A 20,527-nucleotide genomic window follows, 5' to 3' on the forward strand; every position below is an offset into this window, starting at 1 on the left:
CATTGGGATACCGACGATCGAATCTCGGGCAAGTAACATACCGATTGACAAAGGGAATTGCATACGGGGTTGCTTAAATCCTCGACATCGTGGTTCATCCGATGCGATCATCGTGGAGTATGTGGGAGCCAACATGGGTATCCAGATCCCGCTGTTGGTTATTGACCGGAGAGTCATCTCGGTCATGTCTGCATATCTCCCGAACCCGTAGGGTCTACACACTTAAGGTTCGGTGACGCTAGGGTTGTAGGGATATGTATATGCAGTAACCCGAATGTTGTTCGGAGTCCCGGATGAGATCCCGGACGTCACGAGGAGTTCCGGAATGGTCCGGAGGTAAAGATTTATATATGGGAAGTCCTGTTTCGGGCATCAGGACAAGTTTCGGGGTTATCGGTATTGTACCGGGACCACCGGAAGGGTCCCGGGGGCCCACCAGGTGGGGCCACCTGTCCCGGGGGGGGCACATGGGTTCTAAGGGGTGCGCCTTGGCCTACATGGGCCAAGGGCACCAGCCCCAAAGAGGCCCATGCGCCTAGGGTTACAAGGGGATAGAGTCCTAGGAGGGGAAGGCACCTCCTAGGTGCCTTGGGGGGGAGGGAAACCCCCCTTGGCCGCCGCCCCACCCTAGGAGATTGGATCTCCTAGGGCCGGCGCCCCCCCTTGGCCCTCCTATATATAGTGAGGGAAGGAGGGCTTTTTCCCCACGCCTTTGGTTGCCTCCTTCTCCCTCTCCAACACTTCCTCCTCCTCCATAGCGCTTGGCGAAGCCCTGACGGAGTACTGCAGCTCCATCATCACCACGCCGTCGTGCTGCTGCTGGTGCCATCTCCCTCAACCTCTCCTCTCCCCTTGCTGGATCAAGAAGGAGGAGACGTGGTTGTTCTGTAAACGTGGAGGCATCGTCCGTTCGGTGCTAAGATCTTCGGTGATTCGAATCACGTCGAGTACGACTACCTCATCCCCGTTCTTTGAACGCTTCCGCTTGCGATCTACAAGGTACGTAGATGCATCTCATCACTCGTTGCTAGATGAACTCCTAGATGGATCTTGGTGAAACCGTAGGAAAATTTTTGTTTTCTGCTACGTTCCCCAACAGGGCTTGCCTGGTTGCTCTGGCAAGAGAGAGGGGTCGTCAACTCCGTAGTCGTACTGGGTAGCAGCGGCGTCGGTCTCGGTGTCTAGCGAGAGAAGAGGGGGAAGAAACAATAAATATTTAAGCAAGCAGATGCATAGCGATGCATGACATGACAAGTATCGGTGCTAGAGGTGCCCTAACGCGGTATGAGGTGATACCGGTGAAGGGGGGAAACATCCGGGAAATTATCCCCGGTGTTTCGCGTTTCCGGGAAGAGGAGCCGGAAGGGGAAAGTTGCGAGTTCGATAGGTTAGGGGGGTGTGGCGGACGAACGGGTTGCATATCTGGAATCGTCTCGTCGTTCTGAGCAACTTTCATGTAAAAGTTTTTCCATCCGAGTTACGGTTTATTTTATATTAATTTTTAAAAGATTTAAATCATTTTAGGATTAATTTAAATATTTTAATTCAACATTATCCCGAACAGGATTTGCTGACATCATCATGACGTCAGCACGACGTCAGCAGTCAACAGAGGTGTTGACTGGTCAACTGACGTGTGGGCCCCGTTCGTCATTGTCTTAGACTAACTAAGTAGGTTTATTAGTTTAATTAAGCCATTATATTAATTTAACAGATTTAATTAAGTTAATTAATTATCTAATTAATTAATTAATATTTTCTAATTAATTTTCTAACTCTCTTTTTTTTAAATGGGGGCGTGGGGCCCATATGTCATAGGCAGTGGCAATATTAAAAGAGTTTATTTAAACTAATTAACTTAATTAGTCAGGGTGGGGCCTAGTGGTCAGTGGGTCAAATTGCTAACAAATTTTATTAGAGTTAAACCTAATCGTTGCAGTAGCATGGCCCGTCAGTGGCTATCAGGATTACTTTAACTAGTCTATTAATTATGCCCATGATTAATTAGGGGTGGGTCCCGTCGGTCAGGGACACAGGGCGCCATTTGGAGCTGAGTTAATGGTGCCATGCTAGCGCATCGGCGTTTAGCCGCCGGCAGCCACAGTACACGGCGGAGGCCCACCGGAGTTGCGTTCTGGCGACCGTTTGGTCACCCACGAACATCAGTAGGACGAGCGTGTTGGCGCGCATCGAGTAGGGCTAGTGGTTGGCGGTGGAGGTGCCGGGATGGACGCCGGCGACGAGGTCTAGCGGCAGCTGAACAAGAGCTCGACGGATCCGGTGAAACAAGAGGAGAATGAGGTAGGAAAAGGGTCAGGCGACATCTGTACAGCTCCTAGAGCTCACGCACACCAACGGAACGCAGCGGGGAGCACGGCAGCGATGCATTCATCGGCCATGGCGGACGACAGCTTTGGGGCTCGCAGGGGACGATGCCTCTGTGGTTGATTCACGCGGGAGAGAGGGGAAGCAGGTGGGAGCTCACATTGAAGCTCGTGGGGGACTCGGTGGAGCCGGAGCGGTTCAGGGCGATGCAGATCGCCGGTCAGCCATGGCGGATCCAGTCGGGGGAGAAACGAAGAAGGCGACGACGGTGCGGCATCCCGGCTAGGTCCGGTGGTTGCGGTCGATGAAGATGATCCCTGGAGAGCTCTTGGACGTGGAGAGGCGGTGATGGGCGGTTGCCAGCGAGCCGGTGCGGCCAACGCGGGCGGGGAGCGCGGCCATAGGGGAGGGAGGGCGTCGGGCGCCGGCGACGTGACCCGAGGCAAGGGCGCGTGCGGGGGACTGCGGGGGTTCTCGCTCCTCTCTGTGTCTCCTCCTGGCGGCGCGAGGAGGGAGGATGGGATCGAACGGGAGGATTGGGGGGTAGTGCGGTCCATGCTAGGGTTTCGGGGGTTATGGGGGCGCCGGCTGGGCCGGCCTGGCTTGCCCAGTGGCCAGCTGGGCCGAGGCCCAGTGGGGGGGGGGGTTCTTTTCCCTTTTTTTGTTTGTTCTGTTTTCTATTTACTTCTTTTTTTGTTTTTATTTTATTCTGGTATTCTTTTTTTTTATAAATCACAAAACAATTCCTAAATTAGTGTTTCAACACAATCCAATGTCACAAAAAAAACTTTTACCCTGAAATAAAATAGTTTAGCATTTTACAAAATACCAAAGGCATTCAAATAATTGTTTTAGCTACTGTTTTGTTCATGTTTAAGTATTCAAACATTTTATAAAAGTTTGATTTCTACACCATAATTACCTGTGCATTATTTCACTCACACTAAACATTTTAGTTTTAATATTTGAAAACTTTTATTGTTTGTTAGATTTTGAAATTGAATTCGAATCGGTTTCGAACTAAATCGAGATTAGCAACAGTAACCATGGTGACGTGGCACCATTAGCGTGGGATCACTGTAGCTTAATTATCCGGGCGTCACACCAGGGAACCCCGTCCTTTGTTATCTTGCACCGGCATATGGGTTATATGAATTTTTCTCAATGTTGTTCGACTACTTCATCGACCTCCCCAACGATGCCATGATGAAAGTGTCACTGCCAATAGGAAGGTTGCTGAAGCCACGGTCATCACTGTGGCCACAGCCATGACCTTCCGGCTAGAGGGTACGATATGTTAATCCCACTTTTACTAGTTTGCCGCACACATTGTTGCACCCATCTATTTTGAATATTTTATGATAGAGAGATATGATTTTTTAAATACATGGTGATTAGATAAACTATGAAAAGTGCTAAAATAGAAAGAAATAAGTTGTTTCATGAATGTTTACCCTTTTTATTTTGATATGAAAGATACTCTTGTCAGCAGTAAGTAATAACCTAAAACATAATAATATTTGTACTAAGCTAGGACAGAGCAATGACTAACTTTCACTTGGTGAAAAGTAGCAATAACTTTACCACCTCTCTTGTATGAAAATTCCTGAAAGAAGAATAACCATTCTCAGTGACCACTGGATCTTACAACTATTCCACACACTCCACTGTTTTACTTACTACTTTTTGCCCTATGTCACTCTACTTACATTAGTAGCTGGTTGATTATTTTGCATCACTATGCATGTTAGTTTTCTTATCCAACATTTGCTCCAAATTATCGGATATACATTTACTCTTACATAAATATAGAATAAATCCAATACTTATAAAGAAATTTTGCTCTATAGCTCTTGTAAGTACGTATTGGCATGTTGAAAGTGCAACTAATCCCCGGGTGGTTTTGGTAATTCATAATAACATATAGCTCATTGAACTAATATCCATTCAAGATAAATATTTTAGGATGTTCAACGATTGGCATGGCATGGACTAGAGATGTGGAACCCTCAAAATGCTAAGGACAAAGATTGGAAAAAGCTCAAGACTCTTCATTTCTATTTTAGTGATCCAAGATTACATTTCCATAGGAAAGCCAATACTATTAAAAGGGGATGAGATGTTGCTTAATGGTCTACTTGCTCAAGTGCTTAGTGATATTGCTCCAAAACCCTCAGTCACTTTCTCCATCCAAATATGTCCAAACCCTAATCCCAAACTCGGCCCCACCGTTTCCTTCTATCCAAAGCCACCGAGTTCATTTGACATAGCCACTGCCAGAAACCCTAACGATTCGGTCACACCGATACGGATCTCGGTCTTACCGAGATGGCCTTGCCAGCGCTCTATGATCTGTTGCATTCACATCGGTCCCACCGAGTTCTTGCAATTGGTCTCATCGAGTTGGCTTTGACAAATTCTATATTGCTTCACTTCGGTCTCACTGAGTTGATGCGATCGGCGTCACCGAGATGAAGTTCGCCCTAAGCCCTAGCACATCGGTTACACTGAGTTGTTCTAGTCATTCCCACCAAGATTCCTAATGTTCATATTTTTGAATAGATCGGTGCCTCCAAGTTTCCTAATCGGTGCCATCGAGATGAGTCAAAAGTGTGTAACAGTTGGATTTTGTGTGGAGGCTATATATACCCCTCCACCCCTTCTTCCTTATTGAGGAGAGCGATCAGAATGTGCCTACACTTCCACCATTCATTTTCTGAGAGAGAACCACCTACTCATGTGTTGAGATCAAGAGATTCCATTCCAACCATTTGAACCTTGATTTCTATCCTTCCCCGAGTTGCTTTCCACCCAAATCCTTCTTCCACCATAGCCAAATATGTGTGAGAGAGAGTTGAGTGTTTGGGAGACTATCATTTGAAGCACAAGAGCAAGGAGTTCATCATCAACACACTGTCTATTACCTTTTGGAGAGTGGTGTCTCCTAGATTGGTTAGGTGTCGCTTGGGAGCCTCCGTCGAGATGTGAAGTTGAACCAAGAAGTTTGTAAGGGCACAAGGAGATCGCCTATTTTGTGAAGATCTACCGAAGCAAGGCAAGTCCTTCATGGGCGATGGCCATACTGGGATAGACAAGGTTGCTTCTTCGTGGACCCTTCGTGGGTGGAGCCCTCTGTGGACTCGCGCAACCGTTACCCTTCGTGGCTTGAAGTCTCTATCAACGTGGACGTATTACACGTCTCCAACGTATCTATAAATTGTGATTGTTCCATGCTATTATATTATCATTCTTGGATGTTTTATAATCATTTTATATCATTTTTTGGTACTAACCTATTGACATAGTGCCAAGTGCCAATTGCTGTTTTTTCACGTGTTTTACATCGCAGGTAATCAATATCAAACGGAGTCCAAACACGGCGAAACTTTTTGTGGATTTGTTTTGGACCAGAAGACATCCAGTGGGCCAAAGAAGCACCTGGGGGCTGCTCCGAGGGGACCACAACCCACCAGGGCGCGCCTAGAGGCCCAGGTGCGCCCTGGTGGGTTGTGCCCACCTCGGGTGCCCCCCGGACCGCCTCTTTACTCTATAAATACCCCAATATTCCAGAAACCCTAGGGGAGTCGACGAAAATCAATTCCAGCCGCCACAGAGTCCAGAACCACCAGATCCAATCTAGACACCATCACAGAGGGGTTCACCACTTCCATTGGTGCCTCTCCGATGATACGTGAGTAGTTCTTTGTAGACCTTCAGGTCCGTAGTTAGTAGCTAGATGGCTTCCTCTCTCTTGTTTGATTCTCAATACAATGGTCTCTTGGAGATCCATATGATGTAACTCTTTTTGCGGTGTGTTTGTTGGGATCCGATGAACTTTGAGTTTATGATTAGATCTATCTCTTTTTATCCATGAAAGTTATTTGAGTTTCTTTGATCTCTTATATGCATGATTGCTTATAGCCTCATATTTCTTCTCCGATATTTGGGTTTTATTTGGCCAACTTGATCTATTTATCTTGCAATGGGAAGAGGTGCTTTGTAGTGGGTTCGATCTTACGATGCTTGGTCCCAGTGACAGAAGGGGAACCGACACGTATGCATCGTTGCTACTAAGGATACAATGATGGGGTCTATTTCTACATAAATAGATCTTGTCTACATCATGTCATCATTCTTATTGCATTACTCCGTTTCTCCATGAACTTAATACACTAGAGGCATGCTGGATAGAGGCCGATGTGTGGAGTAATAGTAGTAGATGCAGGTAGGAGTCGGTCTACTAATCTTGGACGTGATGCCTATGTAATGATCATTGCCTGGATATCATCATGATTATTTGAATTTCTATCAATTGCCCAACAGTAATTTGTTTACCCATCGTTTGCTATTTTTCTCGAGAGAAGCCACTAGTGAAATCTACGGTCTCTTTCTCATATTATTTGCCTTTGCAACCTATTTTCCTTTGCTTTTATTTTTAGATCTATGAAACCAAAAATACAAAAATACCCTACTGCACTTTATTTTATTTGGCGTTCGATCTATCAATATTTACTACTCTCTCACGTCTGTTTGCCAATTTCTGGAGCCGCTACCAGAAAGGGATTGACAACCCCTTTTACATGTCGGGTCGCGAGTATTTGTTATTTGTGTGCAGGTGCTGTTTACGTAGTGTTGCTTGGTTCTCCTACTGGTTCGATAACCTTGGTTTCATATCTGAGGGAAATACCTGCCGTCGATGTGCTGCATCACCCCTTCCTCTTTGGGGAAATACCGACGTAGCTTCAAGCCGCATCAACGTATGATAGCACTACCTATCGGAACCAGACCAAAAATCTTCGTGTCTCCATTGCGTCTGCTTTCTCCAAACCCTTCCCTTTGCCTTCATATGCAATGTTTTACATTCCGCTGCTATACTCTTAGAATTGCATGTGTATGTTGGTTGCTTGACTTATGCTAATTGCTAAAATCCGCCCACAACTAAAATTGGGAAAATGATAGATTTTTATTTGGTCAAGTAGTCTAATCATCCCCTCTAGATATACTTTCGATCCTACAAGTGGTATCAGAGCTTTGGTCTCCACTAGCCTCGATTTCCATAGCTTTGGTGATCATAGCCTTGGTTTTACAACCTAGGAGAGTATGGCGTCTAGCGAGGGTAACTATCACCATAGAGGTCCTTATTTTGATGGTACACAATTTGCTAGTTGGAATCATAAGATGAAAATGCATATTCTTGGTCAAAACCCCGCTGTTTGGGCTGTTGTGCGTGTTGGCTTGCATGGTGAATTCTTTGAAGATGATAGAGAACCGGCTCATGAGGCAACCATGGAAGAATTGAAGATGTTGCAATACAATGCTCAAGCTTGCGATATTCTCTTCAATGGATTGTGCCCCGAAGAATTCAACAAAATCAGCCGTCTTGAGAATGCAAAGAAATTTGGGATACTGTGGTTGATATGCACGAAGTTATAGTGTCCGTCAAGGAATCCAAGTTGGATGTGCTTCAAAGTCAACTTGATAGGTTCAAGATGAAGGATGGTGAAGGAGTCGCCAAAATGTACTCTAGGTTTGCTCTCATCACAAATGAGATTGCCAGCACAGGAAGTGAAGAGATGACCGACAAATTCATCATCAAGAAGATCCTTAGAGCGTAGATGTGTGCACAGTGATCCAAATGATGCCCAATTACAAAGATCTCAAGCCCATAGAAGTCATTGGTAGAATTGTTTCTCATGGGATGTCTCTCAAAGATAAGGAAGAGCTTCACAATAAGTCAAGGGGTGCTTACAAAGCTTCAAGTGATGCTCCTACAATATCAAGCGAAAAGCAACTGTCCAATTAAGAATTGAGCTTATTGGTGAAGAACCTCAACAAATTCTACACGATTAGAAGCAAAGAGAGAAGCTCCAAGTCAAGGTCCTACAATGACAAAAGATATTCTAGTCATGATCATAATTTCTACAATTGTGGAAGACCCGGACACTACTCAAATGAGTGTACGACTCCCTAGAAAAAAGAGAAGACTCGCTGAGAAGGAGGAGTAGAAGATATGAATCACCTCCAAGAGAGACAAGGAGTAGAGATGATCGTTATGAACGAAGACCCTCTCATAGAAGCAATAATTCAGAAAGGAAGGACAAGTCATCAAAGAGGTACACAAGACGAAGACATCAAGATCATGTTGTTTCCGGTTTCGACTCTAACAACTACTCCGAGAGAAGCTATCACTCCGACTCCGACTACACTCAAGATGAAGGCGTTGCCTGTCTTGCACTAGTGTTATCCAACTCCTATGACATATTTGATTCACCAAATAAAGAATTGGAAGATGCTTCATGGCTAAAGGCCCTAAGGTATCACACCCCTAGTATCTTGATTTTGATAGTGATGAAGATGATTTTCTAGGTGATAATGATTTACTTGTTGACAAAACTAGTGATAAAAACTATAATCAACTTGCTAGTAATCATGCTAATCTAGATGAAATGAATGACAATGATAAGAAGGAGATTGGGCGTCTAGCTAAAGAATATAACATTCTTAAGTTAGCTCATGAACAACTCAAGAGGATCATAGAGAGCTCCTAAGGACTCATGAGAAGCTACGCTTCAAGAAGCTAAATTTAGAGCAAGAGCATGAGTTTCTAAAAGCTATCAATGACGGTCTTCGAAATAAGAGTTCTTCTTACATTGCCAAACATCTCCTCTTGTCTACTTATATGCCACAAGTAAAATTTAGCAACAAGAGCAAGAAATATTCTTCTTCTAGTAGTAACAATAACCATGCTAAATCCAATGTTGTTGCTTCTAGTAATTCTCTTGATTCCACTAATGATTCTCTTAGCCAAGTTACAGTTGAGCAAGAAAACAGCTTATTGAAGGGAATTATAGAGAAATGTGTTTACAAGAGCCTTGCTGGGAGTAAGCAATTTGAGGAAATTGTACACAAGCAATGAAGGCACCGGAAGAATCAAGGTGTTGGTTTTGAACAAAAGTTCAATGCCAGTGGAGTCGAATGGGAAGCATATCAATACCCCAAGGCGAAGTTTGTTCCTCAACAAGAGAAGTATGACCCCACTTGTTTTGAGGGAACACAAGCTCAATATGATCTTCCACCACAAGACCACAAGATAAAAGGCAAGGACAAGCTTCAAGAAGAGATTGAATCATTGAAGAAGATCCTAAGGCCATGGTCAAGTGGGTTCCCAAGACTACATCAAGCTCTACTTTATCAAGTTCAACGATAACTCCAAGGATTCCCATCAAGTTGATGTGGGTCCCAAAGAAGAAGAACTAGAATGTTCTTGAGGTTGTCTCCGCCAACATACTTCACTCATATTGGTATTGGCAAGGGCTTATGCAATCAACCTTCATATCTTGCACTAGTTCATGGAGCCACAAACCCTCTTGTTGGTAAGATAAGGGACAAGGTAACCTAATGCTTTCATGGACATCAGCATATGTGCAATTCACTCTATGTCTATGGATATCCTTGTATGTTCCTTGTGGGACTAACCCATGTAGGTATTAAAAGTGCAACACTCCAAAGGATTGCTACAAATGATCTACATCAACATTGAGAATCCACATCTTCACTATCTAAATGAAGTCATCATCGACAAAACCCAAGGTTAGTTCATCCCTCTTTGGGGGGTTATCACATTTAGGGGGAGCTTTGCTCTAAAAATTGAGCTAAAGCAACTCTAATGGTGTGAACACATTGATGCTTTATGTAAAAGTGGTAACCCCACTTGTGCTTAAACGATTAGTATGACATATGATCAAATGTTCTCATTTGACTCCTAAGTCAATATACTCATATATAGATGACCTAGTCATCGCCAATTGCTTGATAGATGCTAGAATTGATTGTTCATGCTTTGACACATGTTTCATTTGCTACCTTATTGTGTGAGCATGTTGGTTGCATATTCTCTCTATTCGAGGACATCCATTTGTTGTTTTGATTGTCTTGGTTTTATTAGCCAAATGGATGTGCAAGAACGCCTAAGAACTTTCTCTAGCTATCTATGTTCTTCTTGTCTCAAACTCTATTCATGCTATATCACAAAAATTGAACAAGTTCATTTCGGACCTCCGGTTGAGGAGCACTCGGAGCCACCGATCCGTCAAGGGCTGCCCTCAAAAACCTTCTATTGATTTTCGGTCAGACCAATCCACTTAAACTTGGTCCCACTGAAAGCATTTAGATTAATCTAGGTTTTCATCTCGGTGCTATTGATTAGACCGACTCGGTCCCACTGAATTGTTGTAACTGCACGTAGTTGCACATCTCGGTGCCACCGATTCATTCCACTCGGTGCCACCGTCAGCACATGGGTATACATACCTTGTGGCCTGTATGGTTGAAAACTTCTTCAAATGTCTCGAGCCCCCGCCCCATTGTTGCCACCCCTTGGTCTTTGGATCATCACCGTTGTGTCCTGTGCGCCTTCGCCACTGGAATCCACCACCGTCAACGGAATCTACTCCACGGTTGCCGCCGTAGAGGATCTCCACTGAGTTAGGGTGAGATTCGATCTCCTCATGCTTTCTTCCTCTGATTCAATGCACAAGGAATTTGCCTAGTATCTTGCCACGTTAGATATTCATCCATTCACCAGACAAATTTGTTAGAATAGATTCAAAGAAAAACCTTAAGTTTAGGTTTCCGCCAAACTCATCTTGGACCGACCGAATTGAGATTTTCGATCCCACTAATTGGCCCTGGCCATTGCACAAGTACATCTCCGTTCCACCAAAATGTACCACTCGATTCCACCAAAAGTAAAGTCTTAGTGAAACCCTAGCAACTTGGAACCACCAAAACCCAATTTGGTCCAGCCGAAATGGTGTGTTTAGGCTTTGTGAGTGCTTTAGTGCCACGGAAATGATCAACTCGGTAGCTCCGAAATGTTTTCTGTGGAGAACTAAAACTAAAGTTTGAACTCTAGTTTTGCAAAATTATCTGCTTTTTGTGATAACTCGTCTACTCTTCCCATACCCATCTATTCATAGGGTTTGTCTGCAAAGATGTCAAGTGCAAGTGACAGTCAAAGTGTGTCAGAACAAAATGTTGATCTTGGTGAGGGCTCTAGTACCAATGAGAGCTACTATGAGGGGGAAAGGAGTTCTCCAGATTTTCCGAAGGCTGCCACAAGAACAAAGAAGAAAACCTCAGATAGTGAGGATGAAGGCTTTGTGGCTGGAGATGCCACATCAAAGAAAAAGGCAGTTCTAAGCAAGGAATATGGCTCTACAGCTAGTTCTAGGCCAAGTGCCAAGGAAAGAAATGTGGTTAGAAAAGTGGCATTGTCAAAGGAAAGCAAAGCTTCAGCTCCAAAGGAAACCATGACTTTCACACTTGAGGAGTCAAGTGGTGAAAAAGTTGCTGCAAGTAAGAGGAAGAAAAGGGCTAGTAAAACAACCGCTACAGTGCCTGGCAAGCCTTCCATGAGGGAAGATGATGATGATGATGATGATGATGATGATGATGAGCCCGCTGCACCTCCAGCTAAGACACAGAAACTCATGGCATATGTTATGAAGTCAGCTGCTGCTCCCTCCAAGCCCAAGTCAAAGCCCAAGGTCTCTCCACCAAAAAGGTCTACAACAAATATTTCAGCTACTGAGAAGAACAAGGCCCCAGTGCCTGAAGTTCAAGATGATGATGCGCCACTAGTGCTCAGGAAGCTCAAGCCCAAGATCCCAGACCATGACAATGCACACCCAGTTGTAGAAAACATGATGCTCGGGAAAGACAAGGGTCTGCGAGAGTGGATGAGAGAGGATCCCTATTCTATCAAGAGGAGAACTGCTTGTGACTATCATTTCCACACCAGAGAACAACAAGATTTCTATGAGATAGTTTTGCTTGATAAGAAGCCCATTGTCAGTGATATGAAGTGGGTGAACTAGAAGTACATTGATGCAAATGAAGATTATTTTCCCCATGTTCATGAGAGTTTTAGACTAGCCGAAGTTGATTCCTTTGTTGGCGAGAAGCTCACCAAGTGGAATGATGATATGATCATTCAATTCTACTCCACAACACACTTCTATCTAGATGGGAGAATTGCATGGATGGCTGAGGGTTCCAAGCATCAATCAACCATCTCAGAGTGGGATGCACTCATTGGTGCTCCTGAGGATGATGAGGATGATATTGATGTTATGGGAAGCCCAAGATGAACCACAACTCAATGGAAAATATGTACAAGGAAATCCCACCAAAGAATCTTGAGAGTCACAAACTTGGTTCTATATATCATTTACTAGTTGGTTTGGCCACCACCAACACTATCTTGAGGCATACTCTTTTGCCCAAGTCTAGAGATGACAAGATGATACGTGGCCACTCCATCAAGTTGCTTCACTTATTTGACTCCCCACATCAGAAGTTCAAGGTTATGAGTTTGATTGTTGAGACGATCAAGAGGATACCTGCTGACCAGAAGAGGTCTTGTGGATATTCCCTACACATTCATATGCTTATCAACTCCAAAGTTGGTATAGACACATATCTACAAGATCATGAGCACCTTCCTCTTCAGCCAGAGTTCGAGGATAATGTGGTGGTGATGGATCCCTCACACCCCACATTTGTTGAGGCTCAAGAGAAGGCTCAAGCAGCATCAGCAAAAGCAACAAAAGAAGCTACATCTCCAAATGCACCCATTGCAAATCTCAAGACAAAGCAAGACCAAATGACGTACCTGCTGGAAGCAACAAAGATGATTGAGCAAAATCTGGCCAACTTAGCCAAGAACCAGGAGCGTTTAGAGTGGATTGTGGAGGACAAGATGTACAATCTTGATGTCAAGGTCACAGAGATTCAGTCTATTGCGGAGAAGCTTAGAGATGATGCTGAGAATGGAGATGAGCACCCCACTACTAAGAGGGATTTCAGACTATGTTGAGCGCACCCAGGTCTTCAGCTGTGCCAGTTGCAGACACGAGGACCACTCACTTTGCACCTGCCACTATTGCTATAGTTCCACCTCCAATGTCTAGACCACCAGTTCAACAGACATCAACAGAGGCATTTGTAGATGCAGTTCTCTCCACGCCATCTACACACACTAGAGCCACAAGCCAGAAGACCCCTTCAGGCGCTCTGGAGGATCGTGCCTAGTGAGACGTATAGGTCTATACCTTTTCGAGCTTTTTGGTAACTTGTTGCTAAAGGGGGAGAAAGTGTATAGATCATTAGGTTCCGAGCGAGAGAGAGAGAGAGAGAGTGAGTGTCTCGCTTTTGCTCTTTGTTTTTTATTGAGTTTTTGCTACTATGTTTGTTTGATCCGTGCTACTTGACCGTTTGATGCTCGTGAGATACTATGTTTGGTTGTGTGGTTGATCATACTTTGCTTAATGTGTGCTTAATGCTTATCTCTACATTATTATTCACTTATGTCCTTGGTGATGCGTGCATACTACTTCACTCATATCATTTTGTGCGCTCCACCAAGATGTATGTGACATGGAAGAGTGACCCATGATCCTAATTGATTGTGCATTTGCATTCAAACACAAATTTTTAATAATGCACAATTTTAGGGGGAGCTCTTGCTTATCACATACTTATCAAAGCGACGATGTATTTCATTCATTTACTCATTTGTCGAAGCTTTCATCTATATGTTGTCGTCAATTACCAAAAAGGGAGAGACTGGAAGTGCAACTAATCCCCATGTGGTTTTGGTAATTCATAACAAAATATAGCTCATTGAACTAATATCCATTCAAGATAAATATTTCAGGATGTTTAATGATTGGCATCGCATGGAGTAGAGATGTGGACCCCTCAAAATGCTAAAGACAAAGATTAGCAAAAGCTCAATACTCTTCATTTCTATTTTAGTGATCCAAGATTGCATTGAGTCCATAGAAAAGCCAATACTATTAAAAGGGGATGAGGTGTTGCTTAATGGTCTACTTGCTCAAGTGTTTAGTGATATTACTCCAAAACCCTCAGCCACTTTGTCCATCCAAATATGTCCAAACCCTAATTCCAAACTCGGCCCGCCGATTCCTTCTATCCGGAGCCACAGAGTTCATTTGACATAGCCACTGCCAGAATCAGTAACGATTCAGTCACACCGATACGGATCTCAGTCTTATCGAGATGGCCTTGCCAGTGCTCTATGATCTGTTGCATTCAATTTGCTCCTACCGAGTTCTTGCAATCGGTCTCACCGAGTTGGCTTGATAGATTCTCTGTTGATTATTGCTTCACTTCGGTCTCACCGAGTTGATGCAATTGGCGCCACCGAGATGAAGTTTTCCCTAAGCCCTAGCACATTGGTTCCGCAGAGTTGTTCCAGTCGGTCCCGCCGAGATTCCTAATGTTCATATTTTTGAATAGATCGGTGCCTTCGAGTTTCCTAATCGGTGCCACCGAGAGAAAAAGTGTGTAACGGTTGGATTTTGTGTGGAGGCTATATATACCCCTCCACCCATTCTTCCTCATTGAGGAGAGCGATCAGAATGTGCCTACACTTTCACCATTCATTTTCCGAGAGAGAACCACCTCTCATGTGTTGAGATCAAGAGATTCCATTCCAGCCATTTTAACCTTGATTTCTCGCCTTCCCCAGGTTGCTTTCCACTCAAATCCTTCTTCCACCATAGCCTAATCCGTGAGAGAGAGTTGAGTGTTGGGGAGACTATCATTTGAAGCACAAGAGCAAGGATTTCATCATCAAATCACCGTCTATTACCTTTTGGAGAGTGGTGTCTTCTAGATTGGTTAGGTGTCGCTTGGGAGCCTCCATCGAGATGTGAAGTTGAACCAAGAAGTTTGTAAGGGCAAGGAGATCACCTACTTTGTGAAGATCTACCCGAGTGAGGCAAGTCCTTCGTGGGAGATGGCCATGATAGGATAGACAACGTTGCTTCTTCGTGGACCCTTCGTGGGTGGAGCCCTCCATGGATTCGCGCAACCGTTACACTTCGTGGGTTGAAGTCTCCATCAGTGGACGTACGATAGCACTACCTATCAGAACCACGCCAAAAATATCCGTGTCTCCATTACGTTTGCTTTCTCCAAACCCTTCTCTTTACCTTCATATGCAATGTTTTACATTCCACTGCTATACTCTTAGAATTGCGTGTGTAGGTTGATAGCTTCACTTACGCTAATTGCCAAAAAATGCCCACAACTATAATTGGGAAAATGATAGATTTTTATTTGGTCAAATAGTCTAATCACCCCCCTCTAGACATACTTTCGATCCTACACATGAGTCATTGTATTTACATTGACATGTTACTTATGTAGCATCACTCTACATCTTATCTTCCTCATCCTCTATTTTTTTCTCCAAATTATCATATCTATATTTACTCTTATAAAGTGTTGAATAAAGCCAATATTGTTGGGGAACGCAGTAATTTAATTTTTTTCCTACACACACGCAAGATCATGGTGATGCATAGCAACGAGAGGGGAGAGTATCGTCGACGCATGTAGCGACCTGACCCGAATGGATCACGTCTACTGTGCTACGGCGTCATCCCTGGATCAGTAATGCTCACACCACACAGTACATCGAGGTTTTATAGCAGAGTTGCAATCACACATTTATTACATCGATGGCTCAAAAAGAACTTATTACAATAAATATGGCTGAAGGCCATCTAATATCGATAACAGCGGAAGACTCGGAAGATAAATGGGTCCATCAACTCCAGCGGCATCACTGAGTATAGGGCCATGACCTAAAACACCTCAATCGTCGTCTGAAAAGTCTGCAACATGAGAAGTTGCAGCCCGAAAACGGGTCAGCACATGGAATATGCTGGCAAAGTAACACATAGAGAGTAATGGAATGAACAGCTATACTATATGCATATATGGCTGGTGGAAAGCTCTATGGTTACAGTTTTGCGTAAAGCCAGTTTTTCCCTACTGCAAAGGAATAAGTTTATTTAACTATCATGGTGGTTGTGAAACATTGAGAATGGTTGACAGCATTCTCAATCCCAATTAAAAGTACAATTAAAACCCAACAACATTAATTAGAGTAACATGTTGAGATTCACAATGACATTCAAGTACTAGATACTCAAGTTGTCCATAACCGGGGACACGGCTAATCATGATTAGTTTGTACACTCTGCAGAGGTTTGCGCACTTTTCCCCACATGACTCGATCGCCTCCGTTTGTTTTCTCGCACTACATGGTGTTTGAGAAACGGATGACCGAAGACATAGTCTTTCAGAAGCACTAGCACCTTACATGTGGGGTAGACCGGCACACCTACATCCCCTACATCTGCTAGTCCACCCCGTAAGAGTTCGCACAACTTAGTCAACTATGCCAGAGCCCATAGTAGCATGTGGCTGCACACGGAAGTTTCTAGCATGAAAGATCTTATGATCCCTTTGAGCCTGGGTGGCGGTCCAAAAAAAACAGGCAAGTCCTGATAGACATCAGGTGCCTCAATCCACCCAGATGTGTGTTTAAGTTGCCACCTTAGATAAACCATTAAATTATCAATCTCACATCTGTCATGGATATCACTCACCCAATCCACGTCTACTAGCATAGCATGGCATAATAAGCAAACGTAGAAGTAACTCCCAAAGGTTTCATAATAATACAGGTAATAGGTACTACCTCATCTACTTCCCATCCCACAATTTAATTAGATCCTAATCATGCAATGTGTGAGGATTGATCTAATGCAATAAAACATGGGTTGTAGAAAAGGTATGATCAAAGTGTTACTTGCCTTGCTGATGATCCGCGAGTCCTAGGGTTTCGAAGTAACAAGCGGCGCAATCCGGGTAATCTATCGCAGACAAACAACAAGCATACAATAAGTACTCATCTAATGCACAGGTAAAACTCGAACAAGAGAACGAACCAGGTAGTTCAACTTAAGAACTCCGGTTGCAAAGAAAGAACGAAAAACAAACGGCGGAAGAAAACAACTCGGTTCTAGCAAGTTGAAACTAGGTCAAATTTTACTGTAGCAAAAAGCTTGTTCAAGTTGATTAGACGGAACGGCGGTTTCGAGACGAAACTCCAGGCGCTTGAATCACCTGATTCCGATAAACGAGCGAAAAGAAAGACTAGAAAGAAGATCGGATCTGAGATCGCGATCGCGGAATAAATCCGACGAAAAGAAAAAGAAGAACGGTTAAACGAACGGACGTCGTTAACCTAGAAGAATCCGGTGATCACGTTCGTTAGGACGAACGGTCCGGCGAACGGTCCAAAGGCAACTAAATCGGAGAAGAAAACGAATCCGATCTAGGGTTTCGGAGAAGAAAACCGAACGAAAAACCGATCTAGAAAACCGGAACGGTTTAGAGAAGAAAAGAATCGGAACGATTAGAAGAAAACGATCCGAGAAAAAGAGACGCGGGGCAACCTCCGGCGAGGTCTCCGGTGAGGGGCTCCGGCGGCGTGCGGCGTAGGGCGGCGTGGGCAAGGTGCGGCGGCGCGGCGGACGCAGTGCTGCGGGCGGCGTGCGGCGGCGCGCGCGTGGGGCGCGGGGTGTGGTGGAGCTCTAGGCTTTGGGTTTGATGATTTAGAGGGGGTGCTTGGGTATTTATATTGGGGAGAGGAGGAGGTTTACTTGGGGTAGGGGACAAGAATTAGACTAGGAATTAGATAGGAATAGGAAAAGATCTAGAAATAGAAAAGGAATATACGGAAGTAGGACAAAAGTCCTACTAGGATTCGGTTTAGAGCAAGAGGCGAGGCGGCGGCCTCCTGCGCCAGCGCTAGGCGCGCGCGGCTCCCTGGGGCGGTGGCCTTGGCCGTAGCCTTGGCCGGCTGCGGCCTTTGGCCCAAGGCGCTGGACTTTGATTTTTTTTAACTGGTTCTCGCGCCAGAAAAAAAAACAAAAACAAAAAGAGATCTAAACGAACTCCGAAAAATCTAAAGTAATTTTTCCCCGACTCCTAAAAATGAGCGAACAAAATGAACTTTTCTCCGGACCTAAAATGCAATTTTCGAAAACGCGCATTTTTCCCTATCCAAATAAACTGCAAATAACACCGGAAAACAAAATGATCTATTTATTATATCTTCATTTTTTTCCTAAATTTGGGAAAGTCATATTATTCCCTCTCTCATATATTTTGACACCGGAAAAATTATTTAAGATAAAATAAATAAATCAAATGATCCTATTTTCAAAATTCGAGAAAACTCTCAAATATGAAAATAACGAAATCTCCAACTCTCTCCGAGGGTCCTTGAGTTGCGTGAAATTTCTAGGATCAACCAAAATGCAAGAAAATATGATATGCATATGATCTAGTGTATAACATTCCAAATTGAAATTTTGGGATGTTACAAACCTACCCCCCTTAAGATGAATCTCGCCCTCGAGATTCGGGTTGGCTAGAAAATAGGTGAGGGTGGTCCTTGAGCAAATCTTCTTCTCTTTCCCAGGTGGCTTCATCCTCTGAGTGGTGGTTCCACTGAACTTTGCAAAACTTGATAACCTTGCTGCGAGTAACTCTACTGGCAAACTCGAGAATCTTGACTGGCTTCTCCTCATATGTTAAGTCGTCCTTCAACTGAATCGCTTCTAATGGCACTGTATCTCTTAGCGGTACCTCCACCATCTCGGCGTGACATCTCTTCAGCTGAGAAACATGGAATACATCATGAACTCCTGACAGTCCTTCTGGTAATTCCAACTTATAAGCGACTTCTCCCATACGTTTCACGATCTTAAACGGTCCAACGAAACGCGGTGCTAACTTTCCCTTAACTCCAAAGCGCTTAACTCCTCGAAGTGGGGATACTCGGAGATAAACTCTGTCTCCGGTTTCGTAAACTATCTCCTTGCGTTTTGAATCTGCGTAGCTCTTCTGCCTGGACTGGGCTACCTTGAGCCTATCGTGAATCAACTTAACTTTCCGTTCAGACTCCTTAATCAAATCTGGTCCAAAGAACTGACGGTCTCCAACTTCGTTCCATGACAACGGTGTCCTGCACCTCCTTCCGTATAAAGCTTCAAAAGGGGCCATCTTCAAACTGGTTTGGTAACTGTTATTATAAGAAAACTCCGCATACGGCAAGTTTTCGTCCCAACTTGATCCATAATCTAGTGCACAAGCTCTCAGCATATCTTCCAAAATCTGATTGACTCTCTCGGTCTGTCCATCCGTCTGTGGGTGAAAAGCTGTGCTGAACTCTAGTCTGGTTCCTAAAGTTTCATGCAACTGATTCCAAAACTTTGAGGTAAATTGGGTTCCTCTATCTGATACGATACTCCTCGGAACTCCATGCAAACAAATGATTCTAGTCATGTATATCTTTGCCAACTTAGCACTGGTGTAAGTGGTCTTAACTAGAATGAAATGTGCTACCTTCGTCAAACGATCAACTACTACCCATATCGAGTCATAGACTGCTTTCGTCCTGGGTAGTCCTGTGATAAAATCCATGCCTATCTTATCCCACTTCCATTCGGGTATCGGCAATGGCTGTAACAATCCTGCTGGCTTCTGATGCTCTTCCTTTACTCTCTGGCATACGTCACAAACTGCTACATATGCTGCAATATCCTTCTTCATTCCGGTCCACCAGAATGTTTCCTTTAAATCCAAATACATCTTGGTATTCCTTGGGTGAATCGAATACGGTGAATCATGTGCCTCGTGCAAAATCAACTTCCTGATCTCCGGGTCATTGGGCACATAAACACGGTCCTCAAACCATAAGGTATCGTGCTCATCCTCACGAAATCCCTTAGCTTTTCCTTGGCTAAGTTTCTCCTTTATAGCAGCAATCTCTTTGTGAGATTTCTGAGCTTCTCTGATCTTATCCATCAATGTTGACTGAATCTCCAATGCTGCTACATAGCCTTTCGGAACTATCTCTAAACATAGCTCACGAATGTTTTCTGCTAATTCCTTGGGTATACTTCCCGTCATTATCGTATTGACATGGCTCTTACGGCTCAATGCGTCAGCTACTACATTAGCCTTTCCGGGATGGTAATGCAATCTCATGTCATAATCCTTGATGAGCTCCAACCATCTCCTCTGTCGGAGATTCAACTCCTTCTGCGTGAAAATGTACTTCAAACTCTTGTGATCCGTGTACACCTCACAATGATTTCCAATGAGGAAATGTCTCCACGTTTTCAAAGCATGCACTACGGCTGCTAACTCCAAATCATGCATGGCATAATTCAACTCATGAGGCTTCAGTTGTCGTGATGCATACGAAACAACTCTCCCTTCCTGCATAAGCACTGCTCCATGTCCT

Source organism: Triticum urartu, chromosome 7 (genome assembly GCF_003073215.2).
Source record: "Triticum urartu cultivar G1812 chromosome 7, Tu2.1, whole genome shotgun sequence".
NCBI classification, from domain to species: Eukaryota; Viridiplantae; Streptophyta; class Magnoliopsida; order Poales; family Poaceae; genus Triticum; species Triticum urartu.